Below are 24,484 nucleotides of genomic sequence, written 5' to 3'. Positions count from 1 at the left end.
TAGGTTTTATTTTTGCTTCGAGACGCCGAAAAGGTGGGGGGCGGGTTGGGAAATGACAAGGGCCGCTTTGCAACGGGACCCGCTGCTGTGTCGACACGTGGGGTTCGTTGCAAAGGTTCTTTTCGTGCGGCTGTGGTCAACAGACTTCCCTGACGAAATGTGACCAAGAAGAAAACAGGGTCCTGGAACGCAGAGCGAATTTGAAGGTCTCGGAGGTAACGTTAGGTTGACCGCGTAAGAACGTCTGGGGACAGGTCGTTGACCGCTGACTATTTCAAGGCACTGTCGGACGTGGACTCGCTCAGACACTTCTTCAGGAAAAAACCTGCTCATATCTCACCTTAAAGAACAATGAAATTCGGCTCAGACGCTTAAGACTCCTTACGTTGCAGAATACGAAAGCATTACTGTCCCTGGATGCAGTGACATCCACCCAGACACACGCGCTCATGACACCACCAGGAACCGTGTACGACGAACGGGTTGCACCACAATTTTGATACGAAACTTTAGTTTTTGAGGAGAGGAAATGGCGCAGTACCTGTCTCGCATCTCGGTGTACGCCTTACCAGCGCTTTAAGGGAAAAGGTAAAGAGTCTGGGAAGGCACATAATTTAAGCTGCGTATGTCGTCGGTTGGAATCTCTGTCGTAAGCTAGCCTAGAACTTAATTAGCACATGTAAGCTACATGCAACGAGAAACCGTGTGAAACCACCCGGAACGCTCTAGGACAAACGGTTGCGTCACGACTTTGGAACGAATGTCACCACATGAATGACGTCACAGTGAGGTTGGCCAGTGGGTAGGCTTGCTGTGCGCCTCATACTGCCGCTTGAAGACGTCATTCTAGTTTTGTTGCCATCGCTGGAATTTTTCTGTAGCATCTGCGAGTACGCACGCACACACGCGGCGAGGTTTTCTCGTAATGAGACTAGTAATACTTTCTGATTAAAATGCATTATAAGTTTTGTCTATATACGTAGGCTGACATGTCCCATGTCTGTTATAGCATCACCATTCAGGCTATGCTGTACATCCCACCACGAAAGTGGTATGGCTTTGCTCTGTAAACGCCGAGCACTAAAAACCTATTAGCTGCTTCCATTTTTCATTCCGTAGGGTACATCAACAGGGAGTTTTAACGCAGCTTTCACCGGCCAAGAACTGGAGCTTACTGTGTACCGCTGCCGGCCATTGAGCATGCTACGATGGCCTCGAGGTGGTATATAGATGCGCTTGGCGGTATACGCTAAACTAAAACTTTTCATGGATTATTTTAGCATAGCGCGGTTCGCGATAAGATTTCGCGAGGGGCCAACATGCGTGGTGAGTTAAATGTTATATGAAGAACGCCTGAGGAAACTGGACGATAACAGGTAGGCATCTAGGTTGTTTAAATATTTACATAGCAAGAGCGCTGACTCAGTGGCGCAAAATGATTAGAAAACTTACCAAGTATGCAGGAAATAAGTACGGAGAAATAAAGGGACTTAAACAACAGGTAAAAACGCAGATGGTAAACACTGGATAAATTCAATGGAAAAGAAGCTTAGTGTAGAACTGTACGGAAGTTTGAAAAGGTAGGTTAGAAAGGAGTAGTTCTCTGATAAATCAAGAACTAGCGCTTAAATCATTGAAGCTTGACCAGGGAGTCTTAAAACGCGCGGCTATCAACTATGAAGAAGATACATGCGCAGTGAGTGGTAAACCTGTAGGACCAATTCAACATCTGATACTAGAATTTGCAATAACCCATCCGGATGTCGATTCCGATGCAGTCAGTCTCCCTCAGGTTCTAGAGTTTAGAGATAACAAATGACATGTGAATGAATCTATGTTAGAACTTAGCAAAATCTATTGGAAGACTAATTGGTGGCTGAAAAGCAGGGTGGTGACTTAGGATTACAAGTTCAGGATTACAAGTAGCAATTAAACAAAAAAGCGCGAATTTATATATACTACTGTTAAGTGTGATGGACTGCTTAAATTTAAAAATATAAAGAAAAAAACTCAGCATAGTGGCAACCGCCACCACCCCATTTCAAAGGGGGTGCTCCTATCTTCGATCCATTCATCCGCAATTTACTGACAAAATTTGAGTGTCACCTGTCGGTGCTGAATGACTATTCCCTCAGAAAAATTTTTAGACTATAAAATAAAAATCACTTCTTTGTGGATTTCTCTGGAAACCTCATCGTGCAATTGCCTATAGTTTTCGAAATTTTGAATTTTTATTTTTTTTCTGTTACTTTCAATCCACCTGCATATCTTTGTCATAGCATAATGTCTCCTGACTTATAGGTTCGCGGCGAAGGCTGAGCTGTCGCGACTCTGATGAGCCGAACCCTAAGTCGTACTGGAAATGAAATTCATAATCGCTCGTGTGCTGTGCGACATCAGCGCACATTGTCGAAGCCCAGGTATTCCAGATTGATCAGGGCCTCCCAACTACGACATCCTTCCAAGCCCTGGCGGAGCTACGTGAGGCTGCCTCTTACAAAAATTTCTTTAGACAGTCTATATACTTTCCACAGACTTTTCTCCATACGGTCTGTAGGGTTCCTATAAACAAATCTTACAGAGTAGTCTATACAGTATGCTCAGAGCTCCTCGCATGTCTTAAGGTATTATTACTTTTAAAATTCTCTATGTTGTAAGTGCCCTTTATGTTGTGAACTGCCATGTGAATTGCTCTATATTTTGTAGTTTTATTTGATTTGATTTTTTGTTAGTTTGTAAAGTGCCCTTCCTGCTTGGACCTAACCGTGGTCCTCAGTATGTCTGTAAATAAATAAATAGACAATACAAATTCTATAAAAAGTTCATAGACAGTCTGGATTTATGGCCATACACTTTTAGTAGACTTTTGTCTATAGAAAGTCTATAGTCTATGAAGAGACAAAATAAAATATCTATATGAAGGCGATACAGTCTAAAACAAATCTATAGAAATTTTGGTTTGGTTTATGCGGTTAACGCTCCAGAGCGACTCAGGCTATGAGGGACGCCGTTGAGAAGGGCTCTGGAAATTTCGACCACCTGGGGATCTTTAACGTACACTGACATCGCATAGTACACGGGCCTTTTAGACAACAATGAAATTCGACCACCGCGGCCGGGATCGAACCCGCGTCTTTCGAGTCAGCAGCCGAGCACCATAACCACTGAGCCTCCACGGCGGTTAAATCTATAAAAGTCTGTTACCACTTTTATAAGGGTAAACCTTAAACACTGCACCTGAGATGCAATCAACTACGGACCAATTTTCTCGCCAAGTCTATCTCACGCGACCTACTTCTTTCACGGAGGCCCCGAACGGTTGCCGAGGTAGCTTAACCGCTAGGATCGATCGCCGAGCTGTCGAGAGTCCAGGCCCCCTTCACCTGACTTAACTGCGAGCCGCCTCCGGAGTCCATGGCAACCGAACCGGGGCGCTCGATGAAAGTGGAACACATCTCATCCATTAGAGTGGAAGGCTGTTTCGTTCGAACCTCGAACAAAGCTGCGTCCATTGCACACACCGGTCACATCGCAATGTCGCTCACGTAGCTGAGGAAAAAGCGGAATGACGTAGTTTACAAGAGAGACCAGGAGAAAAATATGCCATCCACGCCTCATCCCCGCCCCCCCTCCACCCCGTTCTTACGGGCAGCGATAAGCATATTGCACTCTCGCCTTAGTCACGTAACAGTCAAACAAGCCCATTCCACAGCCCCCATTGCTTATAAACTTTTCAAAAGAGACTTTCTATCGGTTGTCTGTGTGACTCTGAAAAGTAAGATTGGAAGAAATGGCCTAAGACTGCCTGAATAATATTCATAGCGAGGGCTATAGCGTGCAAATTCCCACACCGACTGTGGGAACAAGCAACTGTGGTTTACTAACGCAAGAAACGGCCATAACCACAATCAAGATTGCTCTGAAGGGAAGTTACGTTAAGTGTAGTTAGCATAAGGCTGCTTTGAAAAGCCGGGTTCAGTCGTAAAAATCTGATAAAAGTAAGAAAACGAAGGGGCGGGCAGATTTTAAACGGAGCAACATAGTGAAGGTTCGGAACTTGACCACTGCACTAAGAATATCGATTATTTAATGATTTATCTATTTCTACGCTCTGTGACCTCCATGAGGAGGTGGGGAAACGGGGCAGAAAGCAACACAGAATATATATATATATATATATATATATATATATATATATATATATATATATATATATATACAATATACTTTCTGTGATACGTGAACGAAAAATCTCTATTTAAACATGTCAGTGCGCGAAGTAAAGATTAAGTGTTCACTGCATGCTAGTTTCTAGTTAACAGTGGCTTAGAAATTTTGACATGGTACTTCCTGGATGGTTTCAGTGGAAAGGGGTTGAAGTGTTAAAATTTCGACGGAAGATGACGTCCGACAAATGCTGCAGGAACCAAAGCAGACAAATTAGAAGGTGGCAAAAATATTTCTTCGATATCGGTGGAAAATGAAACGTGTAGTCCATTTTCCTACCGATTTTAACTTGTTAATGTCAGCGAGGGAATTCCAAATGGAACAGCCATACATTAGGATTAGGGGGGTCATACTTTATGTATTTTTGTAACTCAGCCTCTAGAAGAGAAACACATAGATTGGGAAGTTCACTGACCCACGGCCACAATTTCCAGCGATGAGTAATAGTGAATTACAACGAGGGCCTCATTTCAAACAGCGTTCCAAACCACAAGCAGTTGGATGACTCAGAGGGCTTTCCATAACCCAACTCTGAAGCCGGCAGCCGAAGCCCCTTGAAGTTCAGACAGATGTCCAGCCCGAAAACAAGTTATGTATTTATGAAGAACGCATTTTGGGGTTACAAAAGGTCTCTCATGATGGGGCCGCCAGTAACAGATCGATCCCCGGTTGGGAAATACCTCTTCCAGAGAAATATGTACGCCGGGTCTCCTGTTTCCATGGCGACCGCTTTGAGCAGACGACGCAGATAAAACTAGGACACTGTCAGTTGACAAGACGGCTTCAATTTAGGCGCAGCTAATGCAGAGATCTTATCTCCGCTTTTAGTGCGAATATTGTGGCTAATATGTAGCGCAAATTGCGTCGACAGTGAAACTTGACAAGTTTGAGTGCGAAATCTGCTGCCAAAAGGCATGGGTACAATCACCTTCGAATAGGCCCCATATTACTTTATCGAATCGAAAGCATAGGCGCTGAGGTGGCATCAAATTGTGAAAAGTTACAGTTGTAAGTATTGAAATGCTTTATTTTCAGATAGTACAGATGAGCTGGGTGCCTCTGGGATCAGATTCAGCGGACCAAATTCGGAATCGCTCCTGCCGCGAGATAGACACTGGCTTACGCTGGCTTCAATTTTCGAAAACTATTAGTGGTTAAATAACGAAACTATACTGGTTAAACGCGTGAGTTAGTATTCTAAAAAGAAGTAGCAGCACCTGTGAGAAAGAAATAGCATACTGCGCGCTCAAGAGAATACAAGAATATACGTGTAGTATGCTCGGGAAGGCTGTTATACAAATCTTCTGTGATTATGATTCCGGGTCGTCAGTTACAGCGGTGAAATTTTATCTATTATATAACAATGCTGTATTGCGATCCAAGTACTCCATACATGGCCCCTATTTGCTTCGAAATATTAATGCAACCTAGAACGTTTATCATGACTAGGTTACATGCACAAAACGTTACCATTTAGTTTTTTATAGAAGGTTGCGTCACTATAAGCAAAAAGGGGGCCTAACCTCGACCTATTCACGGTCAGCAACTAAAGGCGTGACGCCATTATTCACGGTCATGAAGCCTCTCCTTAGAGACCTTTGAGACGTCGAGTCGAAATTAAGCACCTTCTGAACAGTGACAAAACTATTCGCCAAGCTACAAACCTTCGTGTTGCGTAAAAGTTACACACTGTCACGAGCATTGGATAGGTTTCTGCAACACCATAATTTCGGCTTCTCTCACTGCCGTTTATATAACTGCGTCGAAACGCTCTTTAAGGAAAGGCAACTAGTATCTCGTAAGTCGGACTTACAGGATCTTGACCGCTGGTCCGAACACACCAAAGCATGCACAGTCGAAATGTCTACCCTAGAACACTTATCTCAACACAGCCGAAGCTATCACCAACTCTCAGGCTCAGATCTGATCTCCAGGGACCCGCAAACCAACGCAAGGAACCAAAATCAAAGCAGCGCACCTTGATGCGATGAACAAGACCGGTCGACAACAGCTGTCGAGTGAGCCGGCCGGAGACCGGTGCGCTTTTTATACCCCTGGACGCCTGCCAATCGCCGGCGCGACCCCGGGGGGCGTGGTTCTGACGTCAGAGTGACGCGGTCGTTGCCGAGGGCAACTGAATCCTTCCCGCGCCCTTAGCCGTCTTTTATTTATTTTTTAGTTGAATTTTCGTCTGCTTTACTTCCCGCCGTTCCCGCGCCATTCCTCTGCGTTTCCTTGTTTCTGGCCGCCGACGTCGGTCTTTCATTTTCCTGCGCTACCTGAAGAAACACAAACTATCTTTTTGCCATCGTCTGCTTTCACAACTCGTGGGCGCCATTTTTGTGTGTTTTTTCCCCCGTTCGTCTGCGTTCGCATTTCATTGCCGCCATGTTTCTTTCTTTCCGCTTTTCTGCCTTTTCATAACCGAGGCACCAATTTTGTTTGTTTTTTTCGCATCCGTCTGCTTTTGTTTTCACGGTCGCCTTATTCATTATCCCAGGCGGCTCAATACATGTCGCGGCACTCGTTTTCATTACTGGAGTGCGCCACTGAAAGCAGCTGATGGCCAAGGCTGGAAGGGACATCAGGCCAAACTAGGTGAGAGGAAAATACAAGTGAAAGAGCAAAGCAGATAAAGCAGAGTGACATGGGGACCGGATTCCCAGGAAATCGAACTACTCTGTTGCCGGAAGGCGAAGCCATGGCGTTTCGCGAAGAGAGGAATGCCCTTATTCCTTTGTTTCCGGCTAGAATCGTCGCGCATTATAAGCTGTTGATAAGCGGAGGAAGGAAACAGATGGTCGCTCTGCACCAAGGAAGTTGTCAAAGCTGAATGTATGAGTGCAGGCTCTGACACCTGAAGAAAGCTCTTTGCAGTTCGTATTTTCTTTTCTAAACGCCATATTTATTTTTTCAAATGCAAAGGAAGTTTTGTATGATGCTTTCGCCGGTCAAATCAGGAATCAACACACAAGTCGACGTATTATATGGAACGCTCTTCAAACGCCCACTAAATCGTAGCAGCAGTCATGGTTCTATCTCTTTCATCTACTCAAAGAACCATTTCATTAGCACGTTGAAGAACCGCTGTTCTCAGATGATGTGTGCTATAAAATAAGCTGTAAAACCAAACAATTCATTAGCGCCTTATAAAACTATGAACTTCAAAAACTTCCCAGGTCCACATGGTAAAGCAATGACCTTATTACTTGCTGCATTAATGCATTGACATAATGTCTAAGCATCACATTAGGGCCGCGCAACTAATCAACTGGTTTAATCATTTCAGCCATTAAAAATATTAATTGCCGAGGGAGAGTTAATCACTATACTGCTACTGCATATCATTGATTAAACGCTCTACTGATTTATTTATTTATTGATTGATTGGATGACTTATTTATTATTTAGTTGGTTGGATGTTTGATTGATTGACTGACTGATTGGATGATTGATTGATTGGATGACTTATTTATTATTTAGTTGGTTGGATGTTTGATTGATTGATTGATTGATTGATTGATTGATTGATTGATTGATTGATTGATTGATTGATTGATTGATTTCGACCACCTAGGGATATTTAACGAGCGCTGCCAGCACACGTGTTTGTGCATTTCTCCTCCACCGAGATGCGGCCTACATTTATTGTGCGATCTTGCAACTGTTCGCGTTGGAACTGCACATCTTGGGACAGCACGCGGACTACCGTTCTCCACTCCTATGGAAGGCGACAAGTTGTTGTTGTCCTCTGACGTAGTGGCACACACCCATAGTGGGGGATTGGCAAAGGTACGGTGGGGAATGCGAAGGAAGTATTTGTGCGTGAAAAAAAAAACTGAGTAGAATAGTAGAATGACTGAAACTAGAAAAAATATATTTATTGTTGAAACTTTTAAATAAATTGAAGAAATTAGAAATGCCAGGAATAAAAGAAATTACACTTTTTGGACATGCGGTGGAAATTTACAAGGAGTTAACAGGGTTACCTACCAGTTGCAATAATGTACTCGTGAAGGTCGCAGCAAATAGTGCTTAACGCGAATGCCGTGGCGCTCGCACCGAACGGAGAAGGGTATGTATTTTTCCTTATTCTTCTTATATTTCTCCCCCATCAGGCTGAAAATTTCGTTTACCGAGATGCTTTCGAAGTAGAAAAAATTTTAGAACTCCAAAACTTTTCGCCGTCGCTTTCAGTGAAAAAGTGACTGACACAGAAAGCGACGCTTGACCCCACCGCCAGCACTCTGGAAATTTCGTTTACCGAGATGCTTTAGAAGTAGAAAAAAGTTTAGAACTCCAAAACTTTTCGCCGTCGCTTTAAGTGAAAAAGTGACTGACACAGAAAGCGATGCTTGACCCCACCGCCAGCACTCTGAAAATTTCGTTTACCGAGATGGTTTAGAAGTAGAAAAAAGTTTAGAACTCCAAAACTTTTCGCCGTCGCTTTCAGTGAAAAAGTGACTGACACAGAAAACGATGCTTGACCCCACCGCCAGCACCCTGTGTTCAAACATTTCTTGACCCACTTTTACCGCATGACCGCAGGTGAGACATTCGTGGCAGCCCCCACTTAAAAGAACGTCTTTCACACAAATGTTTGTTCACAAACAAAAAAAAAACAGCTGCGGAAACATGGCCATGTTGGTAAAACACCTTCCAAGTAACTGCGCTCTCAGGAGGGCACGCACAAGGTGATCATAACGGTGATCACAGGACGCATATTGGGACGACCTGAAAGATGGCGGACCAGGAAACCCAAGCCTTTAAAGCAGGGTGTCGAACCGGAACCGAACCTGAACCCAAAACCGGAACCGAACCCGAATTTTCACCCGGAACGGGAGCCGAACCGAACCCATATTTTTTTCGCCATCTTGGAACGGAACTCGAACCGGAACGATTCAAAGGAACCGCTCCGAACCGGTTCGGGACTCGGTTCAGCCCCACTTTTTTTGCAACCCGGCACACTTTTTTTTACAGACAAAATGGGATAGTTTAGCGCGTATGTTTACCCATCCGAAGCTGTCTGCGCTAGAAAGTGCGGAAATGGCACCCAGTATATGCGACGACAAAATTGAATGATGTCTGGTGTCTGGGAAGGAACCTAATTGACGCTTCTGTAATGTACTGGCACCAATTTTAAAGCACTTATTAATTAATTAATTAATTATCTATTTGTTTATTCGCAGGCCAAAGCATTGCAGAGAGGAGTGAGCAGCAATAAGAAATATACAAGAACAATACTTGGACACCAGAATTAATCGTTATCAACATTCTTGAGTAAGTCGGGAGTTTGTAACGTATGCAATGGATATGGGAGGGTGGTTCCATTCCTTAGCTGTCTTGTGGATGAATGAGGCAAAATAAAAGTTGGTGCTACTGCTTGGCACTTCAACCTTGAACTGATGGCGGCAGAAGTAGCGAGACTCTGAGATGAGGGTTATAACAGAAGACTTTGTGAAAGGCATAAACATAAACAGAGATAGACATAAGCAGACATTGTGTAAATACTAGGTGTATTTTTCAATGAGAAAATGTCTTGGGACGAGCACACAAATTACATAGCACCTAAACTATCCCGTATCATAGGAACAGTTTACGCTCACAAAAACATTCTCCCTGTAAATGTAAAAATGCTTCTGTATAATTCATTGTTCTGCTCGCATCTAAATTACTGTCACTTGGTATGGGGAAGTACATCTTTCACAAACCTCCGAAGATTACTTACCCAACAAAAAAGAATTCTTAGAATAGTATATAATGTGGCATATGACCACCCATCCCAACCACTTTTTGAGAAAGGGGACATAATGCCAATTAATGATTTATATGCATACTGCTTACTCTCTAAATACAAAACCGAAAATAAAAACAATACTCCTTTCATTGCCACACTGGCTTCATTATGCAAAAAACACGCATCGTACAAAACAAGAAGCAACGAAATATGGCACATTTATGCATACAGAACTGGTTATGGACAACAGATGCTTAGGTATAGTCTACCGCACTATCTTAACCTCTGCCATAGCCACAACATGACTATTGAGCACTCGAAAAAAAAAAGAGTTGCAAAACTTTGTTTCAAATATATGTAACCGGGTGTAACTTTTGAATTGTAATTTCTGTAATTGTGTTTAAATTTATGTGTTTACAATTTTGCAATTCGTAATATTTATGTAATTTTGTCTTTACGTTTGATTTTTACGCGCTACAAAGTGTTGCAGTTGTGTCAAAAACTAGGTTCTGTTCATGCTTCCTTTATTTCTTTAGTATTACTGCCACGTTTTTCTTTCTTTTTCTAAGCTTTGCTGGTATGCTGCTATGCTGTCTGCATATTTTTCCTGCACAACTTATATCTATTTTTGGGGAGGCGAGAGCTCGTCAAGCTACATCCCTAGCTTTTTCTCTCTACCTCCCTCATCCTTGTGATGAAAAATAAAGGCATTATTATTATTATTATTATTATTATTGTACGTCAGGTTTATATGAAATATTGAGTTATTACTCCCCCCTTTACATGTGTGCGTATTCTTTTAATCAAATTGTTAGCACTGATATAAATCAATAAAGGTCTACGGACACCAATTTTTTGCTTGCATTTTTTCTTCTTTCAAACGATGCTTTCGACATTCGTGCACATGGAGCACCCCGAGGTATTCGCCTACGACCAACAAATAAATTATATTTGAATTTCTTCTTGACGCAGTTTTGGTTTTATCAACAGAGCGATGGCTCTAACGTGTAGTTCAATTCAGGTTACATGAGGCACGAAAAAAACGGCAGTATAACTGCTAACATGTTGGTTGTAATTCTAGCCTGTGAAGCACGCTGGTTTAAGTGCAGCAGTGACTCAAAACAACCTACCAGAGTTTATATCACAGTTTTTCTGTGCCTCACGTGACCGGTTCAACTACAGGTTACATCATCGTTCGGTTGACGAAACCGAGACCGAAACAGCGCGGGAGAATAAATTCTTCTCAAAATTATTCAGCAGCCGTAGGCGAATACCACACGGTGATCCACGCATTCTATTATCTAGTGCATCATTTGAAAGAAGAAAACGCGCAATGAAATAAAAAAAGAAGAAAACACGTGTTCACCGTCTTCGTCAGAGCACGCGCCTCTGCGATTTTGTGGTCCACAGGAACGTAGTTATCCGAGGAAACATCTGGCCAGCTATGGATCAACGAAGCGTTTTCACAAATCAGCATGTGTCTGATCACGTGTGTTTCGAGCTTCTTGTTTCATTCCTGAGCTCATGCAGCCACGAAAGCAGCGAGCTCTCATGGCACGGAATTTATCATTGACACTGTCCGCTCTCTGACGCTACCAGCACATGGTAGCAGCGCAAAAAAAAAAAAAAAAGAGCTGACTGGACAGGCAATGCATACCACGTGACCAGATTAGCCAGCAAAGCATTCAAACTTCTCAAATCGCTGCTGTTAGTTGATGCACGACCATGAGCAGTAGCTTCACTTTCGGCGATGCCTTTGTCTCGCGCCCACCGCGGTTCTTCTTCCAGTTGGGACGCTTTGCGCAGCCAGCGAACACGCAGGCAATGATTGCCCTCGTAGGCCATCGACGGAGGCTTGGCCGGCGGTTACTTACTGTTTCAAAACAGTTATAGCATACCGTTACCGTGTTTACATTACCGTTTACAGCGTTACCAGACGCCGGACTTTCCGGTTAGCGTTGCGCACTGCAGTGCCGCCTTTTATTGCATTTTTGGGTCGACATGTTCTTTCACGGGTGGTGTCGTGAAGGTTAAGAGGCGCTCTCTCATCTCCACAACCTTTTCAACTCCAGGGGTAGCTTACGGCGCCTCCTCATTCGCTATAACCGAGTGGTGCGGCCAAAGTTTTTGGTTGTATCTGCGACGAATTGCCGTTTCCCTTATGCATACTTTGACGGTAGCACCGTACCCGTTCGTAATAGGCGAGCGTATATCTGCGGCCGCCGCTATAAGTGGGCATGACTGCATCCGCTGAATTCGCTTGAACACAGTGGTATCAAAATGGCCAAATAAGGCTGCAGATATATGGGTAGAGGAAGCAATGTCCGATCACAACCTTAGTCATTTGCCTTGTGGAGAGGTCGTACAGGTGTCCGAAGGAAAAGCGAATAGTGAGCAAACAAAATATATCAGCATAAAGTTCTCTCACGACCACGTCCAGAAAAAACATACTAGCACTTAGACTCCTATTAAACACAGCGGTAAAAAAGGGGATGTTTTGTAGTTTTGAAAATAAATGCCCTGAAACAAGTTGGTGGACAAATGGTGCACAGCTGATTCATCAGACTCTATCACGGGCCCAAAAAACCTGTAGACGCACAGGCTCTCTTTGATAGCGCCTCCGAAAAAGTTACAAAAATGCTATGTAGTGCAAGTATACCTTCTTCCAAGCACAATGCTGAATTTACAAGAATGATGCAACGCAACATCCCAACGAAGATGTTACCAATTTGCATCCGTGCAGAACAGAAGCGTTCGCAACCCATCCAAGCGTGTTTTTTTTTTTTTATCACACTCTTTTTATCAGAACAAAAGAGGTCGACGTCATCATAATAAGCTAAACGTGTAATTTGTCCCTGTACTAGCGAGAAGCCACGATTATCTGTGTTTTTGAAGATAATGAGCTGTAGGGGCTCGAGATATATAACGCGAGTCACAAAGGCGATATCGAAGAGGTGATTTAAATCACTGAAAGGTGACTGCAAGTCGGTTTTGGGGCGACGGAAAGGTGTCTGTCTGTATACAGGTGCCGATAAATGACAGCTTCGTTTCTCAATAGCTTCAGGATAACCAATTACTCGCGCCACGGGATCAACGAAACTGCTCAAGCTGGAGGGTTTTGTATATGCAAAATCCATCGGTTTTTCGCCTTATAGCTAATCAGACGAGTTATAGCTTACACAACCGATATACAATAATTTTGATTTCATTTCATTTGGCGCTCTTGCCGTAAATACGTCTTTTTGCCGTGGACAGTAAACAAAGTGGGCAGAAAGAGAACATCTCGCATTACACGAATTTTTGCATCTTTTATTTTATGTATCGATGCGCCAGAAAAAAATTAAACAGCATAAAAAGGTTGATTAAAACCCATCTACGTTCTAAATATTTTTTGTCCTGAACCCGTTTGAACCGGTTCAGTATGGTCCGAACCGGTTCGAACCGGAACGGAATGTAACTCTGGAGCTGAACCCGGAACTGAACCCGAAAGGTGTGAACCCGAACCTGAACAGAACCCGAAAAAATTCCGGTTCGACACCCTGCTTTAAAGTCATTCAACCTATTCCTGGTACATCTGGAGCGTTAGAATATCCCAACGTGTTTACTGTATAGTCATCCCGATGTTCCTTTGATCTCTCTTGTCCTTGTCGTCTTGGGCTCCATTCAGTTTCTTAGACAGGAAAGGCAAGCTTAATGTAATGCCCCCGACATCTATAGTTGGCGAAGACGACGACAACTAAAGAAACGATAAGCAAAGTTGAAGGGATGGATCATCATCATCATCATCAACTTGACTACGCCCACTACAGGACCAAGTCATCTCCCATATCTCTCATAGGCGTCTCTCATAGCCTGAGTCGTTTTGAGACGTTAAACCCCAATAAACCAAACCATATCTCTCTAGCTAAACTGGTCCTCTGCCAGCTGCGGCCACCTTAAAAGGGAAGACTAAGCTCTAAAGGAACATAATTTTGTGGATCTTGTAACTTGGAATTCCTCTAGAATCACATACCGCTGATAGGAAAGACGCCGTTCGTTCATATTTCGCACGTTATTTGGCTACTCGCGTACGCATGTTTGCTTTCTATGGAGTATCGTAACGACTGTGCCGGCGTCAAAAGTGTGTCCCGCTCAGAGTCCGAATGATCGAGAGGAGTCTTTATCTACGCCGGCAGAGACCGATCCTCTAACACCGGCCTCCATCGGGTCGCGTGTGGACACAGGCTACGGGCCTTAGGTAAGAGATAAGAGACCGCTTTTTATCTCTCAGTGCATGAAGACGGGGCCCGAAAACAGCTTTGAGACTTGGCAGCTTAGATACGTGCGTCGAGTGGTTTGTGTCACGCATACCCACCTGACCTACCTGAGTCCGACACTGTGTTCCACGCACTTGCGTCCATCGCGTGACTTGAAGAGCACACGTAGAACGCGCTTGCCTAGGTGTCTAGGCCATGAGAAAACTGTTTAAGTGGCTTGTATTGTTTTATATATAATATAAACGGCATACGGCCTATGAAGTGTGAAAGCAAAGCTAGCAGCGCGCTTTGTGTGATTAAACTTGGTGCCTAAAAACATAGAAGACAGTAGTGGGAGCACGTTTCCGTAATCTATAATGCAGTTAGGCCAGGCGCAGAAAAGTGTTCTTCGAAAGGTTTATCTATATTCCTCGAGAGTAGCGTTTGCTCTCTCGCTGAAAAAGATAACGTCAAGTAGAAGATAACACTGTATCGGCGTAAACGCGGTAAAAATAGCTCACAGCGTTCCAGAGACTCGCGACAATGTTACGAGAAAAGTATGTTATTCCGACTTGTCTCGAGATGCAGTTTTGCTCTTAGCGATATCTTTTAAGAGCAGGTAGGTGCGTCTTAGTGACAACACCTTGTTTATTCCGGGATTTTTCTATGATATCTTAAAGGACCACGAAATGTTTGTTGATTTCAGCTTAGTGGAGTTTGATAAGCATGGTAATGCAACCGGATTATTACAGCAACGTCGCAGCACAGTACTTTAAAGCAACAAGAAGGTTGTCGAAGCAACTAACGCTCAAGAAATTACACGAAAGCTAGCCATGAGCTACCATCCCTTGTCTGTCGTAGCAAACTACTTCGCCCACACATTTTTCCGGATATTATCTACCATCCCTGAAGCAATTACATTTATTTCACACCTTCTCTGTTAGAAAATGTCCAAAGAAGGCGGAGCTAATCGTTTATTAACGACATTCTCAACAATAGAACCACAGTGATGAGTCACGTCGCTTACAAGCACAAGCGGTTCGGCTTATGTGGGCTTATAGCATCCCTCAGCGACTCAGACTATGGGGGACGCCGTGTAGTGAAGGGCGCCGGAAATTGTCGACCACCTGGGGTTCTTTAACGTGCACTGACATCGCACAGTACACGGGCCTCTAGAATTTCGCCTCCGTCGAAATTCGGCTGCCTCGGCCGGGATCGAACTCGTGTCTTCGGGCAGCAGCCGAGCGCCATAACCAGTGAGCCACTGCGGCGGTTGCCACCCAATAAGTTTGCGTCTATACCCCTTTAAAGTGTTGCTGTCGTTTTAAATCGTCGCGGTTTTTCTTTCCAGCGTTTGCAATTAACCAATCCTTCTTTATAATGTCTGTGGATTCTGAGGCTATGTTAAATAAATAAAAGACCATACTAGGACCTGGAACATTTTGCAAAATGCGATATTCAATTCATGCGAGGAGGCAGACATGGGGCTTGCTGCTGCAGCTGCTAATGATAATAACTAACCCATTCATGTCTATTTTACCCTACTAACAATTGGTAATTCAATATGATCGAACCCGCGTCTTTCGAGCTGCTGACCCGAAAGATGCCAGTTCGATCCCGGCCTCGGTGGTCGAATTTCGGTAAAGGCGGAAAATCTAGAGGCCCGTGTACTGTGCGGCGTCAGTGCACGCTAAAGAACCCCAGGTAGTCGAAATTTCCGGAGCCCTCCACTACGGCGTCCCTCACAGCCTGAGTCGCCTTGGGGCGTTAAACCGCGATAAACCATATTTAAAGTATTCAATATCAATAATCATGCCTGTAGCGGTCGGCATTTACACCGATTGAATCTTCGTACGCCCCTAATCGCCAATCTGGCATGGTTTTGATATCACACACAATAGGACATCCGATGACAAGAGTTTCTACGGTTTGTACCGATCTGCTCCCGGACGCGACCTTTAAAGTGGCCATTTTGACCGTTGACGGAAGTGACGTCATGTCACGTGATCGCACCCTTAAGCGTCGTCTGCTCGAGTGCGCCTACAGGATATGGTTTGGTAATATGCCTCCCGGACCGGCATTTCACAGTACACTGTGCTCGCTGAACGGACATAGCGGGACGTCCATTAGCAGCTGACGCAAGGCGATCTCTCGTTGCGGAAGGCACCCGCGGCCGGTAGAAACGCTGGCGCATACCCAAATTGCGTCGACAGGCACTCCTGTCCGAAGCCGCTCAATTCATTTCGCATGCTCTGTAGCCGCCGTCCTTCGGCTGCAAACCGTGGCGCCCTTGGCGGACTCATACGACGACACTTGAGACAGGCTTTAGCTAGGACAGCCCCAGTACGGGGTAAGGGGGGGGGGGGGGGGGGGGAGAGAGAGAGAGAGAGATATTGAGCAAGTGAGCGAACAGCTATCAGCATTAAAAACCTACTTCGACTGAACAGAGCGCCTTCCTTGCTCTGAGATCGAAACGAGCTTAGCATATATTAAATTGAAAATCCGACCAGAGTGAAACAAGTTCCTTTCCTGGTATCCCTTGGCTTTGAACCACCGCGGTGGCTCAGTGGTTATGGCGCTCTGCTGCTGGCCCGAAATTCAATACCGCGTATTTGTACATAGTGTATATTGCCGCCCTACCCCTATCCTTTCTTCTATCGCTCCCCCTTTCTTTCGTTCTCCCTACCTTGTCCATGTCATTCTACTCCCGCTTCAAGCCGCAGCTCAGGTGATTCAGGCTTTGATGGCAGATACCGCGACTAGCAACATCTGTTCCTTCATTTTTTTATTTTCTTATTACCAATAAAGTGCCGCTAACAGCAACATCCCGGCCGCGGCGGTCGAAATTCGATGGATGCGAAATTCTAGAGACCCGTGTACTACGCGATGTCAGTGCACGTTAAAGATTCCCTGGGGGCCAAAATTTCTGGAGCCCTCCACTAAGGCGTCCCTCATAGCCTGAGTCGCTTTGGGACGATAACCCCCCCACCCCTAAACCAAACCTTTGGCTTCGTTTTATTTGATTTTTGCAATACTAACAACTGGCTCTTGACAAAGCAAAGGTACAGTAATTACTTCGCTCAGGGTGGACACCAAAATCTCTCCATCCCGGAAGTAGGGAAGGGTGAAGGAGAGAGAGAGGAAGATGCGCCGTCAGGACACCGAAGTTGAGAGAGACTCGGATTATTTATTTATTTTTTTTTTACCGACGTCCTTTCACACTTTCCCTCCGCCTAAATGCGACTGTCGCGGCCGGAATATAGTGAAGTCATTTTGTAGAGCCTATGTACAAGGAACTTCGTTTGCGGGAAAAACCGGAGTTTACCTAATCCTTCCACTCCTCTCAGATTTCTCCTAAATAGGGTGAAACCCGATTTATAACGGAAAATCCTCTTTCCATGGAAAGTAATATTCCGGTATTCAAAGCTGAACACATGACGTGAAAATTACCAGATATCTTGACCTTCTTTTTTTTGTGTGTTTTTAGCGCAGCGTTTATTTACAGTGTTTCTGAAAACTAATGACCGCAAAATAAAGCATTTAATGTCCCGTACGAAAGCGAGCGCTAATACTAAATTTAGTTTTGAAACTTAATTCAAAAAATGGCTCGAGAAAACTCTAATATAAAAGCTCTTGCTGAATAACCCGATTTGTTTAATAACCCGAGTTTCTAGCTCTAAAAATAAAATATTAGCTGAATTTAACCCTCCCCCATTGAGGGGGGAAAAGGGGGTAGGCTTTTAACGCAGTTAAACAAAGTAGACGTGCCAAAGTATTTGTTCATTCTCCGCCTCTTTTTTCTGGAATCTACATTCGCATGCAACCGCGTTTCTCTCTTCATCGTCCTCTCTCCATTTGGTGGAAGCTGGCGCGGTGCTCTCTTCCCATTGGCTACAGCTTGCGCGACGTCCCTCCGAGCTTTGCCGAGCTTCCTCCCGTTGGCTGCAGCTTGCGCGACGCTCCTCCGAACTAACCCGAGATTACCCGAGTTGCTCCGAGCTTACCCGAGTGACTCCGATCACACAAGATTCTTGCTCAGGGCTGATACGTCTGCAGTGCTTTCGTACCAATAACCCAGCAACGACCTATGCAGAGACTATCATGTTCGGGTGCCAAGCACCGTAATCACCGAGCCACCGCGGCGGTCTAATTTCACACGATACTGTGATTGTTGCTCACGGGAAAAACAATTCCAATACCGCTCGAGATTCATCTGAGCCCTCAAGGCACTGAAGCGCGCACGAACAAAACATAGAGACACCCGAATTCTTTTCGAGTGATTCGAACGACACAGCCTCATTCAGGCGTTTAATTAAACCTGGTAAGTAAAAATTGCAACTATCAATTCGTCCCCGTTTACAAAAGAAGCGCATGGGTGCACTGTCAAGCCGATCATGTCAGTTTGCAGATTCCCATCTCGCAAGAATTGAAACTAGCCTTGCAAAGTACACATACGTGTCAACCGACATTTCTAATATGACGTTGTAATGTAATTCGTTATAAGGCGACGTCCTGTTGCTGCTGTCACTCAAACTGTCACGGTTGACAGCAAACACAGACCACAATAAGAGCGCTCTTAATGCGAAAGCATTACTAGTCTCATTACGAGAAAAGCCGCCGATGTGTGTAGGTGTACGCGCAGATGGTACAGCAAATCCGAGCAATTACAAGAAAAACAGGGTGACGTCATCAAGCGGCTGTATGACACACACAGCAAGCCGAGCACAGCCACTACAGACAATTATATACCTGTTCTTCGTCTATATATACTGCATGCCTTCTGGTCCTCTGCTGAAGCCACGAAATAAGGAACAAAAAAAGAATTACTGAACAACTGCTTTCCATCATAAGTGCTCCGTAGTATCTTACGCATTGCTCATTATTTTTGTGGCATTCCTCCGTATTGCATTTTACGTGGCTTGCATTATTCGTACAACTCTACGTATTGGTTTCTTTGGCGACTGAATCTTTTTACGGCACGTACCATATAGCCAACAGTTCTGGACAAAAGGATTTTTCAGCGGGAAATAGTTTATGATCGCCATTTTTTTCACATAATAGCGAAATTTTACGAAAACAGTCAATTTATCAGCAGTTCTCCAGTCAACAGGCTTGAATTTTTTTCGCTGTTCAATCGTCAAAAGCTTTCCCCATTGGTTTTCTATGGCAGTCTTAACTGTTCGATGCTTGCGATGGGAAAACTATAAAAGAAAGATTTTGCTAGATATCGAAAGAATACACCATTACCTTCAGTATTTTAATAACAATACCTTATAGTTTTCAAACATTCAGGATTTTAATCCAAGAATGTTGGACACGATAGATAATGAAAAACCTCCGGCCGCCTGCTTTTGCCGTAAACAGGGTCAACTTTTTTTTACTGTGGTACTGCATTTGTTATCGTCCACATTTTCGCTTCTGCTCCTTTCTTTCTTTTACCTTTTTCCTTCCAGAGCTATCCGGCTCATTAGCCTCAGTATACCTCCCAATTGGCTGATCCTCCAGTGTAGGTATGCACCGTTTGCTGTTTGAATGATGATGATCGTCATGTATAGCAATTAGAACATATAGAGCGAAGCATTGCTGTGATGATCTGATTTTAACGTTCTATGCTAACAGGTGGGTCCACGCTGACCGTGGTAAAAGTGAAATCGCAGGCGAGAACGCGGGAGAGACATTTCATACAGAGAACAAAGCAGGATGTAAGGTATAAAGAGGTCAGCATTATAGAGCATTGTCAACGGATGTCGCATGGTAGTAAAGTTTCCCTCACAACACGTTCAACTTCACTCGCGCAAAGTAGCAAAGATTCCTCAAGTTCACATTAAGCTATACAACAGTGCACTATTTGCCGCGCCGTTGGTTTGGATCCCACACCGGACGCTGGGAAGCTGTTTTTTTCTAGTGGGTGCCATTCGGGAGGAAAGTATTGGAATGGTTGGTTTATGCTTTTATGGGGTTTAACGTCCCAAAGCGACTAAGGCTATGAGAGACGCCGTAGTGGAGGGCTCCGGAAATTTCGACCACCTGGGGTTCTCGAAATTTCCGGAGCCCTCCACTACGGCTTTTGGAAAGGTCAGGCTTCCGTTTCGGCTTCACATCAGTTTCTGGGCAAGATTCGTTAGGGTTCTAGGAAAATAAGAACGAAGCGATTTTCTTGGTTAAAAAAAAAACAAACAAAACAGGTGCATCCACCAAATGTGTCCGCCTATTGCGCCACCTAGACGCTAAGAATCATATATAGCATTTAGTTTTAATTAAAGAAACAATGAAAAAAAGAGGCGAAGAAACAATTCAAGTCTGAATTTGTACAAATGCCTCTGTATCCAGATTATTTAACTGTCTTGGGTTATGCACATAACGTATACAATATGTAGATCAACAGAGAACAAGCACTAGCCACCGAGTTGCTTCCGTTATTTGTAGTTACCAGAAATTACCAGTGATTTCGCACTGAAGAACCGAATTCAATTTTACTTCTGGGCATGTAACTTTAAATAAATAATGGCAGCTTCAAAATAGAAATAGACCCGAGGAGATATGAAAACTTCCAAAAGTCACTAAATAAATTTGCGCTTGGAGAAAAACTCAGCTAATAAAGCAAAAAATTATCCTCATCATTCGTGGTTTGGGAATTATTCTTGGACTACATGGTAGTAACGTATTTCATTCATATTGCTTCGACATGTACAGTTCACAGATAACAGGAACTTCAGAGACCAACAACCGAAACATTTTGCAAAAAAGTCAGTAAATCATTAATAATTCCGTCAGTGACTTACGGCAACTGGGGCTCGCGGTGTCTCCTTCAGTTAGCTCGAAACGCCAGCCGGAGCACAATGTGGACCAGCTGGAATTTCGAGACTGACTGCCTGCTTCGGGAGCGACAACTACAGGCGGTGATTTGCTGGAAACGACGAAAAAGAAAATGCAGCTCGACTCGGCAGAGGGGTGCTTGAGCGGAGTGACGTTTCAGCCGACAAAGAAAGTTTTCCGAAAGTCACGGTCCCACGCACAACGCAGAAGTCTCACCAGCAGACGACAGCTGTTCGGGAGCAGGCGGCACCGAAGAGTCGGCAGACGATGCGCGCAACAACACAACGCAACTGCGCGTCAGATGCAGGCGGCGAAGATTGCTAACCGCTACGAGGCGTCCTATGCTGTTTTTCTTTCCCGCGAGCCGTTACAAACACGACGGCGCACTAGAGTAGTTGTGCCGGAGTCACGTGACCAGCACGCGCCAACAGACGGTGGCCTCGGTGAAGCAGACGACAACAGAAGCAGACTATGTCGGCCAGCCAAGCTGAGGCGCCATTAAACAACAAAAAGAAATGACGCCGGAATTCCTTTCCTGTGTCACTTTCTTTCCTTATCAGCTGCGCGGAACCACGGCCAAGGATACATAGCGCGTGGTCTCAGGTTCTCCACTGCTAGCATGGTTTCATGGTCACGCCACCACACCCTTATCTATAGAGCCGTAGCTAGGCGTATGATTGGTGATAAGTGGCCAGACGGTACTTACGTATTTTGCTTTCGAAGCGAACATCTCATGACGATAAACCGTCACGCTGGCAGTATCATCAGCTACCGACAATTGTGGTACTTGAATAATTGCATAATTTTTTCAGGGTCCTGGATCTGAGTCGCGCGTTTTACTTTGACTTGTGACGTATACGTCAGTGTATTATTGTCTCACACAGTCACGAGAACCACTGAATTTGACTCCGATAAACCCAGCGATGTAATGCACATCTTTTTAAATAACTTCACGTCAAAATGCAATCACGTGAGAAACTCGGTACAACAACCACAATATAAACACTCTCTCATACTGACAACCCTTCGGTGCACCACGCGTGAAGTTCGCTGTTATATTTCTTTCCTTCTCTCTACTCTGAGACGGCAGGCAGCAAATGTTTTTTACAGATCGCTTACACATCGTATGCCGACCAAAATAGATCAGCGCAAGTACAGTAAAAAGTTGCGATTCCTTCGATACAAATCTAATCTTCCTATGGAAGGAGAAGGGAAAAACTACTTAGATCTCTATTAATACAAACCAGTCTCATAACAGAGGCAATTGTTTTTATGGAACGTAATCCAAGACAGTTGAACACAAGGCACAATGCACACACACTATGCGATGCAATGCAGATAATGGGCGGTGAAAGCGCAACAAAATACATAAGACTTGCACCAAGAGTTGGTTCAGGGGGTTAACTCTTCATACCTTATGCTCTGATATAAATAGTGTTTTGACTGCTTCTCGAACTGTGTTTGGAAGGGACTGTCATTTAGGAAGGTTATCATTTCACGGTACTCACTGAGGAGTTCTGGTATTAGCGGCGGCAACCCATAGTTGTCGTCACCGATACCATTGGTTGCCGTCTGCTAAAACGTCCACATCCACAAACAACCTCTTTGTTAGCCTGCACGTATAACAGGTAGTAGTGTAAACATCTATTCAATAAACGGTGCAGTTTCGATGGAGGCGAAATTCTAAAGGCCCGTGTACTGTGCGATGTCAGTGCATGTTAAAGAACCCCAGCTAGTCGAAATTTCCGGAGCTCTTCACTACGGAATCCCTCATAGCCTGAGTCGCTTCGGGATGCAAAACCCCGGTAAACCAAGCCATCAATAAACATCGATTTATTGTTTTCTTGCGCTTGTTCGTGTCTAGGTATGGCCCATGTATTCCTGTACTCTTTGGTGCTTGCAGAACAAAACTCTGAGTCCGGCGTAGTAAAATATAGCAAGATAGAAACGCCTACGATAGATGTTGCAAATGTGTTTCTTAACACTGAACATCTGGGCTGACGTTTCACTTTTGGCATTGCTGGCATTTAAGGCGCAATGCGGGAGATTATGAAAGGAGACAAAATAGAAAGAAAGAATATGAGTGCATATGGCGGTCATGTTATTCTCCTAATAGAAGTGAACACCACGCACTGTTGTTTGGTAGCACAGAACAGACAGCACGTTCAGGAAATTTGTCGACAGAATTCTACCAATTCGTCGACGTTAGCGCACCCACATCAGCGCTCTGTTTTGGAGACGAGTCGCTGTTGCTAGTTGATTAATTTCGTTTTCGTCATATAACGGTCTTACGCATGACATGATTGAGCTTTTCTTGTAATTTTTATTGCAGCCTTTTTTGTTGACCTTTTGTGCACGCATTCTTATTTCTATCATATCTATTAACTAACCAATTTCTGTATGTACTTATGCTTGCCTACAGTATGGTTGAAGAAAATAATAAACAAAACATGTCTGACGCTGTTCCTGAAACCTGAAAAAAATAGCAGATACCTCTCAATAGCTACAAGAATTACCTTTAAGAGGTCTGTTTCTAATTGTGCTTATGCCTCGTTTCTATTCCTTCCTAAGCCATTCGCCCAAAGAAAAGCATTTTTGTGTGCATCTGATTCCCATCCTTTCACCTATGACGAGGAAGGCGGGGGGTGTTGCAACTAGAGCGTAACATACTTCCGATAACGCACTGTTTTAGCGCCAACAGTGCGGCTGGCCCCTGCCGTAACCTGATCTGCACCATCTTCCACCCCCGATCTAAGCGCTGCACAGGCTTGTCCACGGCTTGGGTAGTCTTAGATGTTTACACTGCATTTATAAGCGTAACAAAACTGCACTTCTGAGAAGGACCAGTAGGGATGAAAAATGTTCAGAATGTTTTGCAAAGTTTCGGATTCAGGTTGGGTGTTGGTTTCGCCGTGGTTTCGTCAGTGTTTCCACCGAGTGGGTTCAGCGGGAATCATTTCCTGTATAAAAAATGTGTCGAATCATGGTTGTGAGCATGATGAAAAAAAAGGGAGCCATTACCTGATGATGATGATGATTTTTTTATGCCTCAAGGGCGTTTGCCATCATTACGTGCTGTGTTACCCACGATGGCATTGCGGCAATGTAGAGAAAGAAAGATATATACTGCTGCCGGCCGACAGGAGACTCCAGAAGCTATAGTGCATGCCATTTTAAGGTAAGAAGCCATACGTTCAACCGACTGTTAATACCTGCTGTGGTCAGCGACAATGTCACAAACATCAGAGGTTGTAGAGATGAATACACAGTATTCCGTGAGATTATCATGCGTTTATAACAACCATTCTTGCGTACTTCACTGGTCTGTACCGTGCTACACTAATACGCGGCTAATGTGACGTTTCTATACAGTTGAGCACATAGATTTAGTGCCACGAAGTCGACATCTTGGCCACTACACCGACAATTTTCTGCAGAGCGTTAAAATCTTGATCGGGAAGTGTTACAT

The 24,484-nt window shown here is 44.3% G+C and overlaps 2 protein-coding genes across 3 annotated transcripts in view; one reads left to right on the top strand and one right to left on the bottom strand.

Moving 5' to 3' along the window:
- LOC149330689 (putative mitochondrial transporter UCP3) overlaps positions 1-21,516 on the bottom strand; it is a 60,311-nt gene extending 38,795 nt beyond the window's left edge. The window contains exon 1 of one of the 2 annotated variants that reach the window (XM_089561326.1): positions 20,982-21,516. The gene's annotated coding sequence lies outside the window, so the exon portion shown is untranslated. Of the gene's footprint in view, positions 1-6,205; positions 6,267-20,981 lie in introns of those variants that run through there. The other variant, XM_089561327.1, reaches the window with a different exon arrangement.
- The window catches only part of LOC149330688 (uncharacterized), a 100,731-nt gene that overhangs the window by 43,938 nt on the left and 32,309 nt on the right, over positions 1-24,484 (top strand). The gene's annotated exons all lie outside the window — the stretch shown is intronic.

Source organism: Amblyomma mixtum, chromosome 9 (genome assembly GCF_055824585.1).
Source record: "Amblyomma mixtum isolate Tamu chromosome 9, ASM5582458v1, whole genome shotgun sequence".
Lineage (NCBI taxonomy): Eukaryota > Metazoa > Arthropoda > Arachnida > Ixodida > Ixodidae > Amblyomma > Amblyomma mixtum.
The sequence above is the reverse complement of the archived record's forward strand: the minus strand, read 5'-3'. Positions and strand labels throughout refer to the sequence as shown.